Source organism: Archocentrus centrarchus, unplaced genomic scaffold, assembly GCF_007364275.1.
Source record: "Archocentrus centrarchus isolate MPI-CPG fArcCen1 unplaced genomic scaffold, fArcCen1 scaffold_22_ctg1_1, whole genome shotgun sequence".
Lineage (NCBI taxonomy): Eukaryota > Metazoa > Chordata > Actinopteri > Cichliformes > Cichlidae > Archocentrus > Archocentrus centrarchus.
Window position 1 is genome coordinate 162285 of NW_022060253.1, and position 6735 is coordinate 169019.

Genomic DNA, 6735 nt, shown 5'->3' on the forward strand with positions numbered 1-6735 from the left:
CTGTGACACATTGGTGACCTGTCCAGGGTGAACCTGCCTGTGCCTGCTGGGATAGGCTCCAGCCCTCCATCCACACCCTGACAATCACATGTGGACAGACTAACTTCTTTTTTAGATTGTTCTAGAAAGTCTGTTGTGATGTGTTAAGCAATGTATTCATATTTAATTCAAAAAAAGAATCAATGATTTTTTATAAATTTGTGATGCATTTTTGTTTACTGATTCCAAGATGGTGTAGTGGTCTTTAGACAAATCCTGTTTGGATTTTTAAATGTTATTTCTGTTTTCTGTTGCTAGCGCAGCTCTGCAGTCACTATCCAGGTGGGTCAGTGGGAGCAGAAGCCCTCTGCTGATGTACAGGCTCTGATCAGCAACATCCAGCAAGACCCACACAGCCTCTTCTTGCTGGAGCTTTTTGTTTGCCTGTGACTGGAGAGTCAGATTTCTATTCGGGGGTTGCAGCTTTCCTGTTCTGGAGAAACCACTTCACACCTGCAGAGGTCAGTCAGTTTGCAGAGGTCATAAAACCCCTCCCACCCTGGCTTTCATGTGGTGGATCTTATTAAACAAAACAGCAATATTTCAGTGGCTGCTGCTTATACCACAGGTTTACACTCTACAGATCTCTGATGGGCTCCTTCAACAAAGATGTTTAGTAGATGTTGGTCTCCAGTTTGATGCTCAGTATCTCCAAAGTTTGTTTCTGGTTTATTATTCATTCATACAAAGTAATGTGATATCTAGTAATAGTATAACTGTGTCAACCTGGTGCTCTTCATTTATGAAGAATTAATATTGGAGTATGAATGTTGGACCCTGTGTATCTGTGTTCTCTGGGCTTTTCTGACCTTGGTCTTTTTGCAGGGTCAAACAACAAACCTCGTATTACTGTACATGGTTCTTTCTCAGGTGGATCGTGATATGATTGTGACCCGGGCTGCCACCTTTGGTCTTGTGAGGAAGCAAAGCTCAGAAAGAAGGAATCCCTGCAGTCCTGTTCTTTTAGCTCCAAGCCTGCTCAGGTTAGTCATAGTTGTAGAACACAATAACGAGTGCAATAACTGAGGTATAAAATTTGTGATTAGACAGATGGAAAAGAGAGAAATGTCTTCTATAATTATCACTATTTTAATCTTCGGTAACTTCGACATGCTGAGGTCACAAAAACAGGAGAAAAGAACTGCCCGGATGTTTGTCACCATTTGCCAAGAAGAGCACAATAAAGTAATGACAAATGTGACTTTGGCCACAGTTCTACAATAATAATTGACACAATAATAACCGTAATTGATTGTTACCATATAAAAAATACTTGGAATGGCATAAAAGTCTACAAAAGGTTTTATCCTTGTAACATCTGTAGCATCACCCTTACATAAGTCATGAATATGGGTAATTAGGTTCATAGCTTAGTGAGAGTATTACTATTTTTAATATTCAAAGTATCATAAGCTTGCCATGGTTGAGATGATTCTTGAAAAAATATTATGAGTTACTGCTTGAGCAATCTGCAGAAAAACATCTACAGGAAAAAAGGGAAAACCGAGCATCAGGAGTCGGACAAACACAGTTGATGCTGGGTAGCAGTGGGTACAGACACACGATGAGTGAAAAGTGGGAGGTGGAGATAAAAGCTCAGTGCATCAGGGGACGTTCCCAACACCCTAGGCCTATAGTAGTGTCACTAGGGGAGATGGGGGTGGTTCAGGGTCACCTGATCCAGCCCTAACTATAAGCTTTATCATAAAGGAAAGTTTAAAGCCTAATCTTAAAAATAGAGAGGGTGTCTGTCTCCTGAATCCAGACTGGGAGCTGGTTCCACAGAAGAGGGGCCTGAAAGAAACTGTATTCATTCAGAATCAAGAGCTGCTACACCACCCAACATCTCACTGTCCATGATTATGAAATGCTGCCACCTGTCCTCTGATCTGTTTGTTCTGCTGTTGAAATGAAGATCTAAAGTTATCTAACCTTGAGCTCTAATGTTTAGTAATATAATATTCTTCACTTCTGCATGTGATTTTCTCCAACTAGCTTTAATCACAGAGGAAGCAGCAGAGCAGCAGACAGTTTGAGAGGTTTGGGCTGACAGATGGTGACAGCATGGAGAGACTGTGGTCCTTACCCTGAAGAACTGCAGGAGTCACAGAGGAGATGAGTCCATCTCACTGTCTGGACTTGCTGACTGATGTTCTTCTGCACTGCAGGTGTAGCACAGCACTTACAGGCTGCTTATATCTGAATCTTTGAATATTGGTGCTGTGTTTTTATAATAAATAGGCTGAGTTTGGGACTTTTATACACACAATGAAACCCAGCAACCAAGCAATACCTGTTACTGTTGTCTAATAAGTGTGTAACTCTTTAATCTTACCTGCTGCCCATCTTAGAAGGAGTGTTCATATAAACATGGAGGAAAAAGATGGAAGAATCTGAGCTGAACTTCCTGTTTCCTGCTACAGATGCTGAGTATGACTTCAGAGGCCAGCTGGTCTGCAGAGTTACAAGTGAATCAAGGCGGAGGGCAGTCTGCCTGCAGCTTCAAAGAAAACATGCAGGTGAAGGTATGTGGATCAGTCGATAACCCTGTCGCTACTTTCAAATGAGAGCCTATTATAGAGAGACAGTCTGAGCCACTTTAGCCTCACAAGAAGGACAAAAATAAAGATCCAACTTTGACCATAATACAAACTAATCACTGCTGTGTGTTTTCAGACTCAGATGGGCAGGATCTCAGCATCAGACTGTCCAAACAGGCTCCAGCTTCAACAGCAGACTGAGACAGACAAAAGAAAACCGCAGCTTCAGTGGGCTCCACAGGTGAGCGTGTTCCTGCACCAATCAGCATCTGTTCTCTGTCGGTCTGTGTACTTTAATAAATACAAGTACAAGTACATTGATAAGTACAGTAACCTAACCATAGTAACCATACAGCAGTCACTCAAAACATCTACTTTCTAACTGCCTGGCTGCTGCCTGAACCTGTGCTTCCTTTATTCCCCTCAAGGTCAAAGGTGACGTTTTAAAGAGTCTTCAGAGAGAAGGGACTGATGTCACGTGTCGATCACAGCGATTATGAAGATGACAGCAAGAGCAACTACGACTGTAAAAGTCTGACCACGACTGTTTTGCACTTGTTTTACAAACAAAAATCAAAAAAACTCAGTTTAACTGAAAAAACTGCATTTTTACAGGCCACACTCACTGCACATAAGAAAAGAATAATTTAATCACTGATGACTTAGTGACTTTATAAAAGCTTTAGGTAGAGCCAGCTTTGAATATTAACACTTACCATATTGTACCTGTACAGCGTGTTTATGTACATGTATGATGCATGAGATGTTTTTCATGTTGAGGTCATTTCCTGATTTCTTTTGTAATCTTTCTTGGTTTTCTCTTCGTTGGAACTGATTGTGAGTCAGTGTGTAACCTCACCTGCTTCAAGTTTTTTGATTTCTGTTTATTTAAATTTCTGTTTCATTTTGATCTGTGTTGTGTGACCCTTGCAGACTGTTTTGTGGACTGCTCGCCTCGCTGTGTGTACCCACTGCCTGTTTTTGACTAAAGATTTGGATTTTTGACTTTTACCCCGTCTCTGTGTGTCCTTCGAGTCCTCTTCCTCTGAGTGAGGCACATACACATGTTTGAATTCAGTAACTCAGCTTTGCCACTGTTTTCAGCTGTGGTCAGCAGCAGTGACTCACAGCAGGTTTGAGAAAGGAAATTCACTTTTATAAAGTGATTATAGTTGAGATAATAACAGTGTTTTTATGCTTTTATTATTGAGTTATTACCTTTTAAACATACATGCGGTCAAATTATAAAGTTCTGTTTAAAGCAGGAGCTGTGAAAAATCCTTCTGGCATTAGGACTGGCATATGATAAAGTATCATTAAAATAAAATATCAAAGTAAAGTATAATTAAAATAAAGTATCAAATCTTTAATAAAATATTAGAAAAATGTGCTCTTATGCTATTGATAATACTGTCAATCAAATCAAATTTATATACAATTTTTTATTGTTTTTGCATATAACTGGATTGGAGGTGGTGACCATAAGCATACCAAAACAATGACAATTCACAATAGAACATGAATTAATGGTCTAACTCATCATTAATAATGAGCCTAATCCTCTCATCAGTGTTACATTGTTCTTCCAAGTCTTCACAATGTTAAGCTTTTTGTTTGCTTATATTTTCCCTTTTATTTTATAATCAAAACTGTGACCAAAACTACTCTCCTTCTCAAACTAATAATACTGGCAGTCCAGGGCATCACTGTATGCTGAGCTAGGGTTAGTAATTCAGACTCTAAATGTCATCCATATTACTTTTGCTGAATCTAACAAATAAGTAGGAAATTGCATAAGAAGTGGAATATTATTTAATATCCATATTGATTATCAGTCTTCATTTTCACCATTGATCCACCCAGGGTCTTGGTGGGGATGGGCTCTATCCTGGGATCCTTGGGTGAAAGTTATGTTGCACCCTGCAGGTCTGCAGCCCATCAGTCATATCTAACATTTGGTTCAGGATTATAAATCAAAATAAAATCAAAGCAGGCTCCTTGCATGGAAATGATGAGCTGGCTGTGAGCATTCTTTGACTCTCCTCCACCTGCTTCATCAAACCTCAGCAGTAAACATATATGAAGGCAGCAGCTGACACAGTAACAGTGAGTGCAGCACACTGTGCAGTCTAAACTCTGCTCTGATGAATTCTATGAATGTACAGCGAGTCAATCAGGATTGTGAAACGTCAGCTGCAGAGCCTCCATCATCAGATCCCTGCCCGGTTCATTTTCCATCTTATAAACAATACTTTAGAGGTTTTAGTGAAGTCACACTGTGACAGTGACGTGCATACAGGTGCGTGTGCGTCATCAGTGGCTACAAAAGCCCTTTTCTTGAAGGATAAAGTGGTGTTTGAGCCACAGTTACGGCGGAGCAGCGGCTCTTTGAAATGGGACGCAGCCTTCCTGCGGCAGATAGCTAGCAGCAGGAACCGGACGCGCCAGGTTAGCCTAAGAAGCTACTGAGGCGTCCGTGACAACCACCATAGAAACAGCCTTTTAAGACCGTTTTAAAAACATCCTCAGAGTTCAAACGAGCAAAAATATGATTTGAAACAATTACAGCTGCAGAGCTGTAGCGGCATCTTTAAACGTTGTTTACACAGATGATCATGAATGATACGATGTAGCTAGCAGTGAATGAGGTGACGTCATTGTGTGCGCATTTCATAGGGTAAAGGCATCACCTGAATATTATTTTAATTAATATGTGTTTATTTTCTCTGGACCAGCTCAGGTCCACATTACAATTGCAGCCTAAAAATGATCTCAATATTAACATACACTAACATCAGTGCGCTTTATGAAGCCAAATATTTAAAGTAAAAATTAATAAATGTTCATTCATGTCTCTGAAATAAGTACAGCTGTTCACGTTTGTCATTGCAATTTTATTTTATTTGGATTGTGAACTTCAAATTGTGTATCTAATCAGAGTTTAAAATGTATCATGATAATTAAAGCTTAGCAACCTTCAGTCAAATCAAACAGTGGATCCAGGCTGAGACTGGATGACAGCTTTAATCTCTGCAGAGTCACAAACAGATACAAAGTTACAAATCACAGACAAGCAGCCCAGTCTCATAATTAGGAAACTAAAATGTCTCTACTGTACACTACACAGCAGTGTGAGCATTAAAAAAACAACAAATGAAAAGATAACATCCACATAAAGATGATTTAAAAGTAAAATTAATAGGCACTTTTTAATATTTTAAAGGCTCTCTGTCAGAGAAAAGACAGAGCCATGACACTCAAGAGCTAGACACAGAAATATGGAAAAAATGAGAGACATGTGTAACAGCAAAGATTTTGTCCACTGGAAAATAAATAAACGTTTTAAAACAAAAGCTTGGGGTGCAGCTGTCATCAAAATAGAATGCACCATTTTGTTTAATAACACATCTTAGCATGCAGTAACATAGCACAGCTCCTAACAACAATCCATAATCAAAGAATTTGTTCAATGTTTTGATTGCGGCAGTGAAAACACATGTTGCAGTGTGTGAGTGTGACTGGCAGCCTGTGCACTGAGACCATGAAGCCCACTTCTCTGAAGCAGCTTCTTCTTCTTGGCATCATAACAGAGATGGGAGAAACAGCACGCGATGCTTTGATCTACCAAAAGGAGAAAGAAGAACATCTGAGGTGAAACCAGTCAGGTCAAATAATTAAATTATATGTAGTTCAATACAGTGTCTCAGGTAGCTTTGTGTGTTTCAACTGTTGATTTCAGCTCACTGCTTCTGTCTGCGGACCAGTGGTTTTTATGTTTGTACTCATCTAACTTCCATCCATATATTTAACTCAGGGAGGAGAAATGTCAGGTTGGTGCAGCTGGTGAGTTTAGGAGGGAGGTGCACTTGGTTCTCTGTTGTCATTATCTGACAGACTTGGTTCACCATGAGGCTCAGTGTATCTGGGGTTACGTCGTATCTATTCCCTGTCATGCTTAGCAAGTTTCTCAGGGTGGTGTACAAAGACCACCCTGAGAAACCACCCTTATTAATCTCAGTGCTTCTTCCTGAATAGGTTAAACAAGGTTATACATCGCCACCCTCCTAAAATAATGGTCAAAGTCATTTTTTAATTTTATTTTTGTCTAAATAATTTTCAACATTCGGTTCAGTTTTTTGTGTTTTCTGAAAAGCCT

General features: G+C 39.7%; 1 long non-coding RNA gene across 1 annotated transcript; it reads left to right on the forward strand.

Annotated features, from left to right (window-relative positions):
• The first annotated feature begins 262 nt into the window (after window positions 1-262).
• LOC115775603 (uncharacterized) lies at window positions 263-3204 on the forward strand. Its single transcript, XR_004019368.1, has 6 exons — window positions 263-500; window positions 910-1022; window positions 2035-2207; window positions 2463-2564; window positions 2716-2820; window positions 3008-3204. It is a non-coding gene; the product is annotated as an uncharacterized LOC115775603 (long non-coding RNA).
• The last annotated feature ends 3531 nt before the right edge of the window (window positions 3205-6735 follow it).